Genomic DNA, 20,400 nt, shown 5'->3' with positions numbered 1-20,400 from the left:
ACGCGTCCCGGAGCGCGCGGGCGTCACTTACATACCGGGCCGGAGCTGGAGGGCGCTGCCTGGCGGCCAGCCGGCGGCCACCCAGGCGCGAAAGCACCAGAGCCACGGTCTCCAGGTCACCTCAGCGGGGCGGAGCGGCTTCAGCCGCCGCCGGGGCTACGCGCGGCGCGCCACTCCGGCTGGCAAGTCCGAGCCCGGCTTAGAAGTTGGGCTCGCGGGGCAGAAGTTGGTGTGCGGGGCTCGCGGGGCCGGCGAGGTGCTCCTAGTTGAGGAGGGCGCGGCAGCAGTTCGACCGCACTGGGCATCACTGGCTCCCGGCAACGCGGGAGGAGCGGCCGGGCGAGCCCCCGAGGCGCCGTGGCCGCTGAGCTGCGCGCCCCTGCTCCGCCGGGAGCGAATGGAACCCAGCGAGCCGCGCGGCCCCGTAGCCCCCGCAGCCTCGGTGCCATGGAAACGCGCTCGCCGCCCTCCCGCCTCGGCCCCTACTGAGCGCTTAAAGAGACAGCCGCGCTGCCACCGCGGGCTCGGCGAGCCTCTGGGTCCCCCTCCTCCGCCCCCGCCCTCCACTCCCTCCCCTCCACCCCGCGCAGCGGGGGCTGGATGCTGGGGTCTGGAGAGGCTGCTGAGACGCAAAATAAGGGGCTCCGCTCAATTCTCCCGCCTAACTCTGCTCCCCACCCCTCTTCCTGCCCTCCCACCACCCTGCACACATCCCCGCCCAGCACACACACCCAAACCCCGCCAAACAGGCAAAGCTGCCTTGGCTCTCCCCCTCGTTCACCAACCTGCTCAGAACCCAACCAGCTGTGCCTCTGCGGCGAGCAGAGACCCAAAGAAGGCTGACTTTGGATTCTCTCTCGCTCCGCTCGCTCCCACCCCAAGTCTCGGGAGCCCATCAGAACACAGGCTTGGGGGAGGTGTGTTTGAAGTGGGAACCAAACGGCAGTTGATTGAGTCAAATCTCCTGCCAAATCGACAGTTGCAGGACACGTCGTCGGCTTATCCAAAACCCCTCGTTACTCAAAATGGGATAATCCCCTTTCATTTATTTGGCCACCATCTCACCCCCTTCAGGCACCAGAGTTACAAGGAGGAGCCAACCCTTTTACAAACCTATTCCCTCCTTTCCTTCAAACCTCTTCCCCAAAATTTACGGAGGAGCAGCCAGTTGCGAGCCCCCACGGCCCTTCCAGAAGGGAACAGCGTCTGCTCGAACGGGAAGCCCGGGCTGCGGTGCTGGCCCGACTGCCGGGGACGCACAGCCAAGCGCGGCGCGGTCGCCAGCAGCTCCGGCCCGAGGCTATGCCTCTGCCCGGCGCCAGCTGCTGTCTGGAAGGCAAACCTCTGGAGTCGGCTTCGTGAAAATAAAAATCTATGGTGCATCGTGCCCTCCAACAAGGACAGTCCAGGTTCGGAAGCCATAATCTGCAGTTCAGCCCTGTAGAAAACGGATCCGTCTGCGGACGGACAACTTTTTTCTTTGATTCCTAAACTTATCAAAAGTGGCTCTCCAATGACTCATTCAGAGTCCAGTACTTAAAGTGGTACCATCTGATTTCCTCTGTTCTAGGAGCCCTAAAATGATCCCCCAATGGTCTTTTGGGATCTCTTTTGCTCTTCATATTTGAATTAACCATCTGGCTTAGTTTCAGTCTTCTGAGCCTTTGTTCTCCCTTCTTTCTGCTTTTTCTGCAACTGAAGAAGCAATTGGGCATTTAAAGGAGGGACTGAGGAGCAAACTTTTGGAGTTTCTCTGAGAAGAAAGAAAAAAAAAAAAAAATGAGGGCCAGCTAGAACCATAGGACTCCTGAAATCATTACGCTTCTGTGACTTTGTCCTCCTTGATTTGGAATTCACACCAACCTTGAGTGTTTTCTATTTCTCTTCGTCATATCTAAATATTTTTTGTTTTTCTTTTTAAAGCTTAACAAAGTGAAAAACCACAAATATAAAACAAAACAAGATGATATCTCTATCTTCCAAAAATATCTTTACAGAATTTTAGTCATTTGTAAACCAGAAATCATTATTTGAACCTCCTTATTTCATAAGAGGGATTCATTCTCCATTTTCTTTTTTTTTTTTTTTTTTTCAGATTTTGTTTATTTATTTGACAGAGATAGACACAGCCACAAGCAGGGGGAGTGGGAGAGGGACAAGCAGGCTGCCCACTGAGCAGGGAGCCCAACAAGGGCCTCAATCCCAGGACCCTGGGATCATGACCTGAGCCAAAGGCAGACACTGAACGACTGAGCCACTCAGGTGCCCCTCATTCTTCATTTTCTAAACAGCAACTATACATGAGCCAGGCCTTCTCCAATCCCAGAGAGTGAATTCCGGGATATTGTTGGTATCTGTTGTAGAGATACATTGTCACTTGTCTAAATCTTTATTAGTTCTGAAAATGGCAGGCCTAGCGTGTATTCCTAAAACACACTGATAATTTTTATATCTATTGTAAACTCTTAATTTCTTCTAAATCTCTGTGCCACCTTTATTAACAAGTAACAAAGTTCACTACTAAATTTCACTACCTCTGCTTTTTTCCGCTCCCTTTTCTGGTAAGGTGCTAATAAACAGTAAAGTGACCAAAGGCAGTCAGGGAACTGTGGGAGGAAAGGAAGAAAAGGAACCTGAACAATTCACAATGGTGGTGGCTCCTGAACTAAGTGTATTGACTACATAAGAGCAGCCTTTTTTCTCTCCTTCTGGGTTTAAGTATAGGTGAAACCTAGTTTGTCTTTTGTGTGAAACCTAAAGACTCCAGATTATTTCAGTACAGTCAATCTTAATTGTTTCAATGAAAATTTATAGCATACCTAAAGATGACAGTATAGATTAAACTGTACCCTGAAATTTCCCAGGACTTGATAAGCCTTTCTTTGCTTCTGGACTAGTTTTAACTCTGCAGGGCTCTATCTTAAACTAATCTCATTCCTTCCTGGCATGTGAAAAGTTTCTACTCATTTTCTTCCTTTATAATACAGAAATCCTTGCATAAATAATAGGCCTCCTTTATTATAAGACTAAATTTTATATAAGCCACAGCTGAAACTCAGAACTAATTTAAGAACTAAAGAATAATGGAAAAATACTAGAATATACGTAAATTATCTGATTGCATGGTTGTTTAGTAAAGGACAGCTTAGGTACATGAGAAGTAAATCAGTAAATTGAAAATCACAAATTAAGAAACTTTCCTTTTATGTACATTAGTTTAAAATATATTTATTATAAATGAACATTTTAAGTACTTGGTAATAGGCTAAATATGATTAATATATATTTTGTAAAGTGAGACTGATTTCAGATTGATCTAGCATGGGTAATAATATGAACACAATGTCATGTAAACAATTATCACTAAATAAAACATACTCTTCCAGCATAAGGATTTTAAATGTTGCCATGAACTAGGAAATTCTAATTTGAATTCAGCTTTCTTTTTGCAGTCTATTCATACAGTTTAAGAATAACTGGTGATTTGGTTTGTTTGTTTGGTTATGCTTTATCTCTAAAAACAGAGGAACAGAACATCATGAAACCTGTTAGCTACAGCCTTATATACTAAAAGAGTGACGCAGTTTGGTGGCTTGGGGATCTTATGAACACATAAAGTGAAGCCAGATACAAACAAAACAATTCATTCAGCATTTAAATTTCAGCCTAAAGTGAAATTTTAAAATTAACAAAGCAAAAGAATGAGCCAAATACACGAAGAACCAATTTTTAAAATTAAGAGAGAGAGAGAAGTTTTGTGTTGTTGGCATCCCTTGCTCAGACATAAATTTCATGGGGGCAAAAAATAGAAACATCATGAATTGGATTTTATTCTTGTGAATGATTTTTTTACACTGTCAACCTGGACAGGCTCTTAAAAACGGATTTGATGTAACAGACAAATGTTCTCTCTGAGAATCGTCCAAAAGATTTGGGGGGACCTCCAGTGGAAATGCCACATGCCACCCCACTCTCTTTAGACCTGTTTCAAAAGAGTAATAAATCTAACCAGCTTTTCCCTTGTTAGGAAGAGGCGGGGTAAGCCAATTTCATGCTTTATGTATGCTGGTTGTAAAAAGGAATGCTTACCTAAAAAGAAATAGATTCTGACCAGATGTTCTCAAAATCTTCCTCAGCTGCTGCTTGAAGCTTTACAGGCACCACATACTTTATCTTCTCATCTATCTCCTTCTAATTGAGAAATTGTTGATCCATGCAGTTCGACAGGCAGGCTGCTGCAAAAACCTTCCTGCCACTGCTTTTCAGCCCTGCTCTCCTTTTGCACACAAAAACTTCCAGTGTCTGTATGGGGACAGGAAAAGAGAGCAGGCCATTTCATTTGGCAGGTGTTGTGGGATGAAAGAGGAGGAGGTCAAAAAGTAATTCTTCAAAGGACAGCTTCTGTCACCTGAAAATGTAATAAATTGCCATTATAGAAATGCCTACAAGCACTAATGAGCCATGTACATTGAAATCTTGATGTCAGGCAAAATAGAATGAAATTCACCCAGGAACCAACTGGGATTGTCACACCAAGATGTGAATAATTGTTCTCACTTTGGTTTCATCTGCTACTAAATTTTGTCCCCGTGAACCATAGCTCTCTCTCTTTTTAAGGAAAATTATAAACTCAGCATAAAATTCCTAAGATATCTGTCTGCTGATTTAGACATAATTTCTCAGTAGTATGCTACTCACCGACAATAAAGTTTTGGCCAATCAGATGTGAGATACAATTACCAACTTCAGAATTATACATTTTTATGAGAACATTATTAGAAGATTAGCCCAAATATACATTGACTAAGACTTTTTTGGAAACTCTACCTTGCATGGCTAATTCTTTTGTGTATGGGAGGGGGTAAAAATATGTAAGATTAAATTTAGTATCTTAATCATTTTTAAATACACAATTCAGTAGTGTTAAATATATTCACATTATAATTCAACAGATCTCTAGAACTTCTTCATCTAGCAGAACTGAAACTCATTTTCTATTAAGCACTAATTCCTCCTTCCCCTCTCTGTCTAGTCCTTCACAAATAGCTCTCTACTTTCTGTTTCTCTGATTTTGATTTCTTAGATTCTTCATGAATAGAATCATACAGTATTTGTTCTTTTATGGCTTATTTTGCTTAGCATAATGACCTCGGGGTTCATCTATGTTGTAACATGTGACAAGATTTCCTTCTTTTTGAGACTATATAATATTCCCTTGTATTATACACGATATTTTATTTATCCATTTATCTGTAATAGACATTTGGATTGCTTCCACCTTTTGGTTATTATGTATAATGTTGCAAAGCACCTGGTTGTTTAAATATCTGTTTGGAATCCTGGGGTCCTGGGGTCAAGTTCAACATGAGGCTTCCTGCTCAGCAGGGAGTCTGCTTCTCCCTCTCTCTCTGTCCCTCCCCTCTCTCTTTCTCTCTCTCAAATAAATAGATAAAATCATTTTTTAAATTCCTTATATATTGTAGATATTAACCTGTTATCATATATATGATTAACAAATATTTTCTCCCATCTTCTAGGTTCCCTTTTAGTCTGTTGATTGTTTACTTTGATACGCAAAAGTTCTTAATTTCAATATAGTCATTTTGTCTATTTTTGTCTTTTTTGTCTATTTTTATTTTTGTTGCCTATGTGTTTGGTGTCATCTGCAGGAAATCACAGACACATCTAGTGTCCTAAAGCTTTTCCTTATGTTTTCTTCTAACATATGGGAATTCAGGTCATATGTCTAAGTTTCAGGTCATATGTCTAAGTCTTCCAATCTATTTTGAGCTAACTTTTGCATGTGGTGTAAGGTAAGAGCCTAACTTTAATTGTTCGCATGTGGGTATACAGTTATCCCACCACCATTTATTGAAGAAACTGTCCTTTCTCCATTGTAGAGTCAGGCACTCTTGTCAAAATCATGTGACCAGGGGTACCTGGGCAGCTCAGTGGGTTGAGCCTCTACCTTCGGCTGGGATCATGATCTCTCTCAGGATCGTGGGATCAAGCCCCAAATCTAGCTCTCTGCTCAGCAGGAGACTGTTTCCCCACTCCCCCTGCCTACTTTGATCTCTCTCTCTCTCTGTGTCATATAAATAAATAAAATCCTTTTTAAAAAATCATTTGACCATATTTGCAAGGTTTATTTCTGGACTCTGTATTCTATTGGTCTGCATATTTGTCTTTTTACCAGAACCACACTATCTTGATTACCATTGCTTTACAGTATGTTTTGTAATCAAGAAATATGAGACCTCCAAGTTTGTTCTTTTTCAAGATTGTTTTCATTATTGGGAATCCCTTAAAACTAATTCTTGTATACAAAGAAGTTCCTCATTATTATTTGAGTGAGGCACGGGTTTTTCTACATCTTCTTTATCAGAGGAAAAAATTAACACCAAAAATCTCTTCCCCAGCAACTTTTATTCTGAATTCCCATTTTTTTGTGTGTGTCTGAATGCCTTGAGTAACTGATCAAATCCAAATAGCCTTTATTAATGTCATTCGTAACTAGGAGAGATCAAAAATAATTCTTGAGAATATAGAGCTTTCCATTCCTTTCCCAACCCGTTACGGATAAAACCAAGAAAGATTTCACAAAAGTGGATAAGTGAGCAAAATAATAGCCGATGAAACTCTATAAATAAGGAGAAGTATCTATCTAAGAAAAGGTGACCAAACCCAATATAGTCTCAGGCCTATCTATTTCAACACAGTTAAGAGGTAGGGAATATTGTTAGTTGTTCTCTGGAAGGTTAAGCCCAAATTGTGGCTCAGCCCCCAAATCACCAGCCTAAAGTCAATGTACTTGAAATCTCATTATCCTACATTTACATCCAAACATAGTGCCAATTTTTACCTGGAATATTCTTTATAGTTTTGACTGTTTGTTTTATGTAGCATATGAGAAGGCGGTTTCAGCCTACTATGTAGCTATGGAACATCAGTATCCAGAGTCCTGTCGGTATATTATCAAAAAAGTGAACAATTCGTGGAATGGGAGAAAATATTTACAAATCAAAAATCTAATAATGGACTAGTATCCAGCATATGTAAAGCTTACAGTTCAACAATAAAAAGAAAAAAGGGTGGGGGGGAATAATTTGAATAGACTAGTCTTTCCAAGTAGATATATAAATAGCCAATAAGCACATGAAAAGTTGCTAAGCATCATTAGTCACTAGGGAATTGCAACCCGAAACCACATTGAGATACAACTACACATCTACTAGGATAGTTATAATCAGAGACTCTAACTAATGATGACAGTGGGAGAGAGAAATTAGAACCTCATACATTGCTGGTGGAATGTAAAATAGTGCAGTTAATTTGGAAAATAGATTGACAGTTCTTCCAAATGCTGGATTACTATATAACCTAGCAATTCTATTGCAAGAGAATGGAAAACATATGTCTGCATAAAAATTTGTAAAAGAATATTCATAGTAGCATTATTTGTAAGAGCCAAAAAGTGGAAACAAACTAAATGAACATCAGTTGATAAATACATAAGGAAAATATGGCATATCCATACTATATAATATCATTCGCCCATAAAAAGGAATGAAGTACTAATACATGGTACAACATAGATGAACCTTGAAAACCATATTCTAAGTATGATTCTAAGAAGCCAGACACAAAAGGCAACCTATTAATTTATGATTCCATTTATAAGAGAGGTACAGAACAGTTAAATCCATAGAGACAGAAAATAAATGAGTGGTTAGCAGGACCTAGGAGAGAGGGGGAAGTAGAGAGTGACTGTTAGTGCCCATAGGGTTTCTTTTTGAGGTAATGAAAATGTTCTGGGGTTAGATAGTGGTGATAGTTGTACAACATTGTGAAAATACTAAAAAGCATCAAATTATATATACTTTAAAGGGGTGAATTTTCAGGGCACCTGGTGGCTCAGTCATTAAGTGTCTGCCTTCGGCTCAGGTCATGATCCTAGCTAGGGTCCTGGGATTGAGGCCCATGTTGGGCTCCCTGCTCAGCCAGAAGCCTGCTTCTCCCTCTTCCTCTCCTCATGCTTGTGTTCACTCTCTTGCTGTGTCTCTTTCTGTCAAATAAATACATAAAATCTTTAAAAAAAAAAAAAAGTGGGTGAATTTTCTGACAAGTGTATTATATCCCAATTTTTTAAAAGTTGAGTTTATAGGGGCACCTGGGTGGCTTAGTCGGTTAAGCATCTGACTTCGGCTTGGGTTGTGATCCCAGGGTCCTGGGTTTGAGCCCCACATCAGGCTCCCTGCTCTGTGGAAAGCCTGTTCTCCCTCTCCCACCCCTCTGCTTGTGTTCCTTCTCTTGCTATCTCTCTCTCTCTCTGTCAAATAAATAAATAAATCTTTAAAAAAAAAAAAAAAGTTGAGTTTACAGGTCAATACCAAACTGCAAAGTGTTTTATCTTCGTCCTAAGATGAGAAGTCTATACCATGATGAAAGCAGACTACATCAGGAAGCACTCTATTTAGTTCAGCTGACTTTTTTTTTTTTTTTCCAATGGCAAGACTTTCTCAATGAAGTAAGCAGTCCATTGATTCTCCTTCTAAAGTAAGCTCCTTATCATCCTTGGGACAGGTAATGAAGAGTTCACAGAGCAGCTACTTTGAATAAAGCCGCTGTAATCTGCATGCCTGACTTGCTTACATGACACACTGATAAATGAATTAAGACATTCACAGTTTCAGAGAGCAACCATCCCAAACTTATGTCTTACGTTAGATTGTACATAGTAACATAACTTCAGTTCAGTTCATCATGCTTCTATCAGGCAATGGATGAGGTAACAGAATTTAAGGAGGAGGTGGGCGGGAGTATGAGAAATGTAGAAGGGAAAGTGGAGGAGGAAGGAGAAGAATCTAAAATAATAAGGTAGGTGCTGTGTACTTAAAGAACTTACTCTGGGAAGTTAAACATGTGACTTGCCCAGTGTGATGAGTACAGCAAGAGAAGTAACAATAAAATGCTAGAGGATGGAGTGGTTACTTTGGGACAGGACATGCTTTCTATATAGTCAAAAAAAAATCTAGAGGAGACATATGAGAGGGATCATAAAGCATGAGTAGGTGTTTAACAGGCACACATCTTGGAATATGGAAGAACAGAACCAGAGTTAATTAAACTAAAAGGCCATTGTCAAGGTAGGTTCCCAGACCAGAAGCACCAGCATTGCTTGGGAACTTGTTAGAAATAATTCTCAGGCCTATACCCTAAGTAAGGAATCAGACAATCTGGGGGGCATAGCAATCTGTTTTAACGAGCCCCTCGAGTGTTTCTGATATACACTAAAGTTTGAAAACCACTATTTTAGATAAATACAGAAAATATCTTTAAAAATATATATTGAGTCTTGCAAAAAAGGTTAAGAGTGTGTTTTATTTAGCACTATTTTATCCCTTCTTCCTCAGAAAACCTCACTAAATGAAGAATAAAAAAAATGCTTCAAGATATTATCCATCAAGACAAATGGGAGAGGAAACCACAACTATTTCTGGAACGGTTAGGAACATTAAGTAAAAGTTTATAGGGTGAAAAGGAGGTCCTTCATGGCCCTTCTCACCTGAAGTCCCCAGAAAACCTGTACCCAAGTGTATATCATGCACCATGTGGAGGTTGGAAGATTGTTCTCTGGAGACCCCAATAAAAAGGCCAATGATTGATAACCTTCCAGTGAATTCTACCACTTCACTATTCCCACTTACAAAAACAAAGCTTCCCTTCAACAATCTTTGTATGTTTATGCTTAAACATAATCAGCTGAGGATCACCAAAGTGTGAAGAAAGCTTCCAGGACGTAGAGACCTATAGGAAAAAAAGTAGATAAAAGGAAACTGAAAAAAGGAGCTAAAACTGTCTGCTTCCCCTAAAATTATAATTAATAATTTCAGAAAGAGAATATACCACATTCACATACATTAAAAAATGTTTTGCTATTAAAAAGAAACACTCATAAAATAAGAAATTGTCTTTTACAGTGATTTACAATTGCAATATAGTTGATATACAATATTATATTAGTTTCAGGTATACAACATAGTGATATGACAATTATAACATTATGAAATGCTTTCAACCTAGAGTTACACACTCAACTAAACTATCAATCAAGCTTAAAAGAAAGACAGTTTCAGACACACAAAAACTCAGAAAATTCACCCACTTTTATACCCTTGCTTAGGAAGCGACTGGAAGAAATGTCTCAGCAAAATGAGGAAGTGAGAAAAGAAGGAAAGAAATAAGAAGAAAGATAAGGAAATCAGAAAATACAGGCTTTGGCACTTATGAGACAAAGAGAATCTCCAGGAAATTGACAGAGGGTATTTTTGTTAAGATTATTTATTTATTTATTTTGAGAGAAAGAGAGAGAGCACACACATGGAGGGAGAGTGAGAGAGAGAGAATTCTAAGCAGACTCCCTGCTGAACATGGAGCCCGCCCGACAGGGCACTTGGTCTCACAACCCTGAGATCATGACCTGAGCCAAATCAAGATTTGGACGCTTAACCACCTGAGCCATCCGGGCACCCAACAAAAGAAATTTTTATAACCCAAGCTGTGAGTCAGAACTAAAAAAAGCATCCTACCAGCTGGGAATAAATAGGGGGCAGAGGGTGAAAATCTCTGGAAAATAAAAGGGAGGGGTCATTTTACACATTTGGGAGATACAGATTTTATTTCTTTTCTTCTTCTTTTTTTTTTTTTTTAAGATTTTATTTATTTATTTGTCAGAGAGAGTGAGCACAGGCAGACAGAGTGGCAGGCAGAGGCAGAAGGAGAAGCAGGCTCCCTGCTGAGCAAGGAGCCCAACATGGGACTCGATCCCAGGATGCTGGGATCATGACCTGAGCCAAAGGCAGCCGCCCAACCAACTGAGCCATCCAGGCGTCCCTGGATTTTATTTCTACGTATTAGAGCATTTGGGGAGAAAATTAACTACCAATAAATGAGAAAAAGCTACACAAGAAAATGATTACCTGTAAAATCGTAAAATGACAACAGCAAAAACCAAAGCTCAAATGAGAAAGGAAATATCTTAAGATGTTATTTGGTGTAGCTGTAAACAATATGCCACATATAAAAAACAATATTAGTATTCATGCATATTTGTGATAAACTACTGAGAGCATAAAGGAAAGGAAGGTTGGGAGAGTAGGGGGTTAAAAGATCCAAAATAATACGGAAGTCAGTAAACACAGCCTGATATAATAAATTAAGAATTAACAGAATTGGGACACCTGGATGGCTCAGTGGGTTAAGAGTCTGACTCTTGGTTTCAGCTTCGGTCACGATCTCAGAGTCATGGAGTCGAGGTCCATGTTGGGCTCTGTGCTCAGTGGGGATTCTGCTTGATATTCTCTTGCTCTCCTTCTGCCATCCCCCAAAATAAATAAATCTTAAAAAACAAAAACAAATAAAAACGGAATAGGTTAATCTATCAGATGGTGGTGTATGTATGGAAAAATAAAAAAGAATGTCCTAGAATAGAAAGAAAGGAGAGGCAGTCTGTTTTGTAGTGTGATCAGGCTTTTTCTGAGCAGGTATCCGAATTCTGAGAAGTATCTAGTCATGCCACATTTGGCAGACCAATTCTCTAGGCAAAAGTAGTAAGTGTTAAGATTTTGAGGCAACGCTAAACTTAGTGTGTTCTAGAAAGGCAAGAAGACCAGTAAGCACTGGGCAAAGTCAGCATACTGGGAGCAGTAGAAGAGACATTTCCAAATGGGAGAAAATCATTTGAGCTTCAAGATTGTGCTGTATCTAAGAAGATTATATGATTCAAAGAAAAACAAAGCAATACCACACCTGTTTATTTTATTTCATGGATTTATCCTGCCCTGCATGATTCTATCCTGCTTTCTCCACCACTTTAGTACCATCAACCACTACCACCACAGGGCCCTGTACTGTAGTAAACACTCAGAGAAAAGTTCTTCTGGCTAATATATCTGAGTCTTCTGCATGTCTGGGAATTCATCTATTACCACATAAATCATGCCCCCTCTGTTTCTATCTATTCTACTCCATTTTGCATTTCTCAGTATAATCATCATCCCAGTTTCCTATTCACATTTTCAACAGTAGTAACCTACAAGATTTCACATTTTCTGAAAATACAAGACTCTTGTGTAGAAATTATAATTAGGCTGGCTGGGCAATGTTCTATTATTAGTAAGAATTGTGATTTTTAGAGTTGTGGGTTAATTGCTAATAACTGTATGCAGTGTTTTCCCTCAAGATGTTTTCTATTACAGTAATTAACTGAGCAGCTGGGAGAGCAGACATTAACCATTTGTCTTCACAGTAGCCCTCACTGGGGACTCTCCCCAAACCTTTGCACATGGCTTTATTTGCCATTTGATGGGTAATGCAAGAGGAAGGCATAAAAGATATAGGGTGTTTGTACTTTGGAGTGGATATCCAATTTAAGATAATTTTTTCTTGTTGAAAGGATTCTTTCTCACACATGTGATGAATAGATTATGAGAAACGTAGAAGGTCTTTTAGATATACAGACTTATTTGGCTGGATTTTATGTGCATATTTCTCTTAGTATCTTCACATAATGAAATTTTGTCACCGTGATTGTGTCGGAAGCCTGAGCTACCCTGAAGACACCACTGGTTTATCTGTTTATAAATTAGATTGGACCAGTAAAAGCTGGCTGTTACTGAAGAAATCTGTTTAGCAAAACTTTAGGAGATATTGCCTGATAGCCCTATTCCTTTTCATGATACCTGAATTCCCATGTGGTTGTTAGCTCAGCTCTGGCCCTTGATTTTAGTATCCAGAATCTCCCTCTAGGACTCTTGGTGCTTCCTTGTGTGATTTTCCACTTACTGTCTCATGCGGCCCCTCTTTCAAGACCATATGCAAAAATCAGATATTTTGACCCCAATTTCTCCTAACCAACTCTGCTGTTGCCTGGACTCCACTCTGTCTCTGCCAAGTTCTTTTCTGCAGCATGCCTTTTGTTAGTGCAAAGGCGTTCTTCTTTTTTTAAACAGGGAACATTTTATTTAACATATTTTTAAAACGAAATGTCTCAAACCACAAGGAGAGACTAAGTACAATTTTTTTTTTTATTAAAAAAATCTAGGTTTGGGGGAAATTTTTAGGTATGTAAGAATTCTTTATCTTCCCTCTTGTTGAGTAAAATAATAAATTCACTACTGTTCAGATCTCATTGCCTTTTTGGTTTTTTTACCCTGCTTTTCCAGAGGCAAGAATTTTCTTTCTTCTTAAGATTACTCCTTTTCTCTAAATTCAGAAAAGTTCTGGGTTGTCAGAATATGTGGTTGTAAGAGCCTCCATAGGAAGAATGCTATCTGATTTAAATTAATTTCACAGAAACTACACAAACAAGAGTACTCCAGGCCCTCTGGTGAATGAGACAGACACAGCTTTCCTTCCCCCTATGAAAAGAGACAAGACCCAGACCCCCTCTGCCTGGTTGGTAGTGGTTCAGCTTGACTCACTTGAGGCCACCCACTCAGGAGACTCACCCATTAGAGATCACAATGCTGAGTCTAAACTTTGTAAGTCTCAAAGGTTCCCCTTGTACTTTGAAGAATGCAATTTACCAAGGGTTTGAAGGTAAACAATGCTATACCATAATGTAAAGAAAACTTTTTGTTCAGAGATTTCCATTATGGAAATCCTAATGGAAGCCTGGGTCGTTCATTAACTGGAACAACCCTAGAAACGGGTCGACAAGACAGAATCAGGTAGAACCTGGAGTCTTGCAGAGATGCATTTAAGAAGATAAGTTTCAAATTAGTTTGATGTATGAAATCTGTCAGAGAAGTGAGATCCTCAGGTCAGTGAGAGCTTCAAGTAAGGGCAGGGCATAACCAGGATGCTTTCACGGGAGAGAAGTTGCTCTAACCACTTGGCTGTGGACAAAGGAACCCTGAGTCATCCTGCTTCTTCCTCTGGAAAACCTTGACACCATAGGTTCATTTGTCCTGTATAGCATTCAAACCTAAATGATGTTATCTGCTTAATTTTTTATAAACAGTGCCTTACAGGGAAATGCTTTAATGAATCCTTTTTGATTTACTGGTTGGCTGAACCAATTTTGGAAAAACCCTGCAAAGCATGAATTAAAATACAAATTGAGTTTAGAAAATATCAGCTTGCATATTCCAAAGGAGATAAGTTCTTCTTAACTTGCCCTCACAATTCTTCCTTATGGCAAACCCGTTTTAGTATACTACTAGCAATTACTAGCAGCAAAAGGCCCAACAAAAATAATATCTACATTATCTGTCCACTTAAAATGAATTTAATAGGACAGAATCTGAGTTGATTGTTTCAAATTAATATACAAGTGTTTTGATTTTACTGTCCACTTCCTCCATCCAAATTTATTTTGAGCTCTGTAAGCTGGGAAAAATGCTTTATACTTATTTGTATTGTTCACACGACTGAACTGTATTGGGTGAGGTCATGTTGAATGACTGAAGTGCCTTAGTTAAAACTAAGCTTCTTTTAAGGCCTCCTAGAACACCATGTAACAAAAGAGCTGATATGTATTGTCATTATGACCTGGGTTAACAGGGGAAAGGAAAGGGAAGCATAGATAGCAGCACTGCTTCTTTGGCTAAAATAGAAACACTATGTTACTTCAGAAATAAGAACCAAGGACAAAAGTCTTGGCATTTTGGTGAGTCCTTCATAAGCAAGAAAACACATGAGGCTTTGCTAGAATTCAAGAGCCATTCTCTCAGTGCTTTAAAGACGGTAGACATTAAGCTGTGGTAAAGCTTGTCTTGGCCCAATTATGGACTGAAAGTGAGGTGTCCATGGCATGATTCCAGCATAGGTTTCAAATCAGTTTGAATCCAGCTATTTGGTCCTTATTAGGACTTGAGGGGACAGCCAAGAATTACATTTAATTCATTATCTTGTTCTGAAAGCACTACAGTGGCTGCTACACAAATTGAAAGCAGCATTTACACAAGCTAATACCCACGGTATCTTTCCAATTTATCTTTTGGGCATTATCACCTCCCAGTGCACCTCCTTGAAAGTTTGACATGTGGCCTGCATTCTTATTTTGTAGGATGATAGCTATTCACCCCGAAGAGAACATTGAAGAAAATGGCCCCACATTAAAGTGCTAAGAATGCTACCTGAAATACATTTTAAAAGATTTGAAAATAGCTACAGTCTTGTGGCAGAAATTGTGCTATATATAAACTTGCCTTCTAGGCAGTCCATTCTTTCTGGATTGAAGCTGCAGTATTATTATTGACTTAATTCATTGCCGTTGGACTCATGTCCAGCAATCTGCTGTAGATTCACAATAGAATTATTGCCCTCTTTTGTGACACATTCAAGACCACTGATGTTTATTTGTCCATTTATTTGTCATTGTTTTTCAAAAGGGAGAAAATTTAAACAATACGTTTTACTTTGTGATGTGAAAGTAAATACAACCTGTTGAAATTCAAGGATAGGAAAACATCCCTTTAGGAAACTAGTAGAAATGATACAGGAAGCAATGTTGCCCACACACAGAGTGATTTCTAACAGTTCATTGATTTGACTGTTTAGTGTCGCCTTTTAGAGTGTGCATTAACAAAAACCCTGCATGGTTATTAAATTGACAGCATAATCCTAGAGTGTTTTATGTAACTAGACACTAGCAAGAGAGAATACGTTGTGAACTCCCAGATACCAGACAACGGCACTCCAAGCCAACTTGTATTAATGCTTTATATTGATGTAAAACCTTTCTTCCAAAAAGTAAAAAGTACTTCCTTAAAGTTGTCTTATTGGGTTTTATAACAACTCAGGAACGTACGGTGTCTGAGACCACAATGTGCTGAGCTGAGATAATACCGTAAGTTTGTTGATTCTTAATCTAGTATTTCCAATGTTTAATCATTAGTCATCCTTCCAGTTTCCAAAAATGCCAAAAATTATTCATTCTATACAAGATTGGAGAAAGGTTATATTTCAGAGAAGATTCTTTTAGAGTCTCTAAACCATTAAGTAAACGTTTAAAAATCAATTGTGTGAGAATTCAAGTGACTTTCTTTTAGCTAAGGATTTAAGTCTATTATTTCAACCTAAAGAAGAATAAAGTGAACAGTAAGAAAAGATCCATAAAATAGATATTTTCCAGTAACTACAGAAAATATTCCCAAAGTTAAGCATATCTTTACTAATTCAAAATGGTTGACTAATCTATTTTTTTAAAGATTTTATTTAATTATTTGACAGAGAGAGATGGAGGGAGAGAGGGAACACAAGCAAGGGGAGTGGGAGAGGGAAAGACAGGCTTCCCGCAGAGCAGGGAGCCCGATGCAGGGCTGGAACCCAAACTGGGACTGGAACCCAATGCAGGGCTCGATCCCAGGATCCTGGGATCATGACCTGAGCTGAAGGCAGATGCTTAACGACTGAGCCACCCAGGCACTTGGTTGACGAATCTTTAAACTGCAGAAAATAGTCACCGGTCTTTTAAAAAGCTAAGGATTGGCCATTTTAGGAAATATTTAGGATCATTTTGATAAAGATATCAAATTGATGAATAGTTTCCTTCTTTTGGAGGGTAATTATGGCTTACTTTCTTATAATCTTATTTCTAGTCTCTCACTTGACAGGCTATAGTGCCTCAATTACAAAATTTTCCCCCAGATGTAATGAATGCACCCACGAGTGAACATTAAAAAAACTCTGGGGGCACCTGGGTGGCTCAGTGGGTTAAAGCCTCTGCCTTGGGCTCAGGTCATGATTCCAGGGTCCTGGGATCAAGTCCCACATCGGGTTCTCTGCTCGGCAGGGAGCCTGCTTCCTCCTTCTCTCTGCCTGCCTCTCTGCCCACTTGTGATCTCTCTTTCTCTGTCAAATAAATAAATAAAATCTTTAAAAAAAAAAGAAAAGAAAGAAAGAAAGAAACTCTGTATAGTTACGGTGTAAGGTAGTCTTGGTGGTCCAAAAGCAGGGTTTACAAGTCAAAGCTCTCACCACTAATTTGCCTTCCTGTTTTATTGAGTTTAATACAATGACTTAAGTCCTAACTCAATGTATCCCCCTTTTCTCTTCCTTCAGAACACATCTTTCCTTACTTCCTTCTTAATCAGTTGGTCTTTTGAAGATATTTCTATCAACAGGGAGGAAAAATCCCTTCCTAAAACTAGCAAGTGACAGTTTGTAGCTCACTGAAATTTCATAAGAAGGAGCACAGGTCATGTTCATTTTCCTTCAGTTTTGTTAAGATGCATGATAGATTTACCAACACCTACTGTTATGATGTTGTTTGCCCTTTGAATTAAAATACAGCAAAGAAGAAAAATGTATACATTTCATTTGGGTTTAAATGACCTTATGCTAGCAAAATCATGTGCCATCTTTGCCTTTTCTAGATTCCATATACTTTCTCTTTTATTTGGAGCAACCGTGTGTTTGGTTAATAACCTTACTGTTTTCTGCTGTTAAGAGAACTGAAGTGCCATTAACACATATTAAAGTACCATTGATTCCATTAGTGCCGACAAGCACTAAATCCCAATTTCTTTTTAAATAAGCACTAAAACAAATGCAGATGTCCTTTATTAACAAGTAACATGCTGAGCAACCATTATTGCAAGAGTGTAATATATGGGAGATATCTGAAAGACTAAGTTAGAATCTTAAGGAGCTGAAATGCCAGAACTTGGATACAATGAAGGACAAGTGAAGAAATAAATATGAATTTTCTACATGCACAGCTTATCTGAAGGGTCATATTTTATGTCCCATATTAGAATCATAATCATTTTTCATCTTTATATGTCTCTGAATTTGTATATTATAACACATACAATACTCCACTCATGGAGAGACACAAGCTGTAGATTTACAATGAAGCAGTTTGTGAATGAGGAACCAAAGCCCAGAAATGGACATGGCTTAGATGGGCTCTTACTCTGTGGTTTCTAGATGTGGTCCTCATGATTAGATGCTCCCATAGAATAGTAAAGCACTTTCAATTGTGAAGCATTATCAAGGAAAGCTATTTATGTGCCTGGCCTTATTAAAATATATGACCATTCTAGGGACCTTTTCATATCAATAGAACTTAGAATATTTCAGCATAAATCTTTGTGCCAAATTTGCAGCAAAAACAAAATGTTTTCTCTTTTTGTATTTTGGCCTTAATCTCATCCCTAAGCACTATTTTATTTCTTTACCCTCTCCCTCCTAATATTTCATCTGTTCTTTACTTATTTCTTTTTTTTTTTTAAGATTTTATTTATTTATTTGATAGAGATCACAAGTAGGCAGAGAGGCAGACAGAAAGAGGGGAGAACTGGCTCCCCGCTGAGCAGACAGCCTGACACGGGGCTCGATCCCAGGACCCCGAGACCATGACTTGAACCGAAGGCAGAGGCTTAACCCACTGAGGCACCCAGGCACCCCTCTTTACTTACTTCTTATAGGATTATGCTAGTTGTGTGTATTCCTTGAAAGCTGTTTCTAATTTTTTTTTTTCAAATGAAGATATAGACAAAAGTGAGAGATACCAGCTTGTTTTGTTCACTTGCTACTGCATTTGCAGAACCTCGAACAGTGCCTGACATATAGAAGGCACTCAATTTTTGTTGAATAAATTTTAAAAATGGTAAAATAGCAGATCAGTAGTGAGAAATAGATGGATGACAGACGATAGATGGATGATAGATAGATAGATAATACTGGTAAGAAGTTAAGAAACAAGGAAAGGAGGAAAGGAGGAAAGAAATGTCTATAACTTTGGACAGATGTACAGGCTCACAACTATGGAAAATTTTTCTCTACTTGAAATTTGACAGAGTGAAGAAAGGCTGGAAACAAGCACCAAACTATACCAGCTAATAAGTTGCCTTCCACGGGTCCATAAATGTTAACCAAAGACACAAGACTGTCAGAGACAGAGAACTTTAGTACTCAGAACAAAAGCAATAGCAGGAGCATCAGCATATTTGTGTCAGTTCCCTAAGCTCCACGTTCCACAGAGCCATATATAACGCCGGATAGAACCTGAGCGTGGAATACAGAATTCCCTAGGAAAGGAACCACAAGCTTAAGGAATCTGCCACTTTTATAACAAGCAGTTTTATATGGTCTAGAGGGATAGCAGATACATCTTAGGAACTGTGATTCATACCTTGCTTTCCAGGACTGCCACTTCAAGGATTCCCAGTCCATAAAAATGAGTCAGAAGAACACATTTCAATAGAAGATAAATCTGCTTTAATATGTATCTTCAGAGATTAAACTGTTGAACCACCATGCATGATTAAGAGATAAGATGATGGGATGTGCCATGGGAGCTAGAAGACATGTTGAAAGGAGATTGGCCAAAGAGAAGAGTAATAGCAGAAACGTACCAGCTCATTCATCACAAAATAACCTTAGACAACTTGAAGTACCTAGCAACATCCCCACTCAAAAAGACCATCTATTACCGATGGTTTATACATTCATAGGCATGTAGGAAAGTCATTGGAGTGTCATACAGTGCCACCAGAGGTATTGGCCTGGAGTTACAGGGTGTGGGGGGAGTGTCTGAGAGTAAAACTGATGAGATACTTCATTGAAAAACCCTGGAGTTAAGGCTGAGTGTATGTGGTTGTCCCAAAGAATGTTCCCATTGCAAGAGGTTGGGAGGGAGTAGGGATAAAAGCTTGGTATCCATGTCCACAATGTAATGTCCTCCAACCAAACACCTTGGGTGGCTCATGTGGGCACCCTGTAGGAGACTCTTTGCTAAACCCATCCCTGAATTTTCACTGAAAGTCATCAAGGTTGTTACAATCTGTCTCCCTTCTTTAAAAACCTCCAACACTATTTTTAGTATATTATCTTTAGGGGAAAAAAAAGTGTGGCTCATTATGTTTGGTTTTTACATGTACCTACTTTCTCAAGGATTTTGTTGTTGTTGGACAGCAGGGAAGGTGGAAACAGAGGGGCACTAATGAAATTTAAAAAGAACTTTTTTTTTTTATCTCTTGGGATTTTAGCAGCTTTGGTTACTTGTTTATCTCCTGAAATTATAGCTTCTTTTTGATATAGAAATCTTAATTTCAAATCCCTGCAATATCAAAAGCAAAACAAAGACTACACTTCTTCAGATGAGCAATAAGCAGCAGGCTAAATGAACTCTGCATACTTCCTTGATGTTTAGTGGTCTGTAGTTAATAACTTATTATTCATTTTGCTTAAAGAAAAAAAAAAAACTACAACAGAAATTCAGGTGAAGTAACAAAAAAAAAAAAAAAATTGCTACAAGTCTTCCAGATTTGTTCTCCTGCGGAGTTATTTCCAGGTTCAGGACATTTCTGTCTATGCATTTCTTTACTTCCATGGAGTTACATGTGTGGTTCCCATAATTCTGCACGTATAATGGGACATCCTAAATGA

The 20,400-nt window shown here is 39.2% G+C and overlaps 1 protein-coding gene across 1 annotated transcript in view; it reads right to left on the bottom strand.

Moving 5' to 3' along the window:
• Positions 1-412, bottom strand: part of LOC309869798 (EGF-like and EMI domain-containing protein 1) — a 509,737-nt gene extending 509,325 nt beyond the window's left edge. The window contains exon 1 of the mRNA XM_082741432.1: positions 32-412. The gene's annotated coding sequence lies outside the window, so the exon portion shown is untranslated. The remainder of the gene's footprint in view (positions 1-31) is intronic.
• Between the last annotated feature and the right edge of the window lie 19,988 nt (positions 413-20,400).

The sequence above is a fragment of the Mustela nivalis genome (assembly GCF_964662115.1).
Source record: "Mustela nivalis genome assembly, chromosome: 1".
NCBI lineage: Eukaryota > Metazoa > Chordata > Mammalia > Carnivora > Mustelidae > Mustela > Mustela nivalis.
The sequence above is the reverse complement of the archived record's forward strand: the minus strand, read 5'-3'. Positions and strand labels throughout refer to the sequence as shown.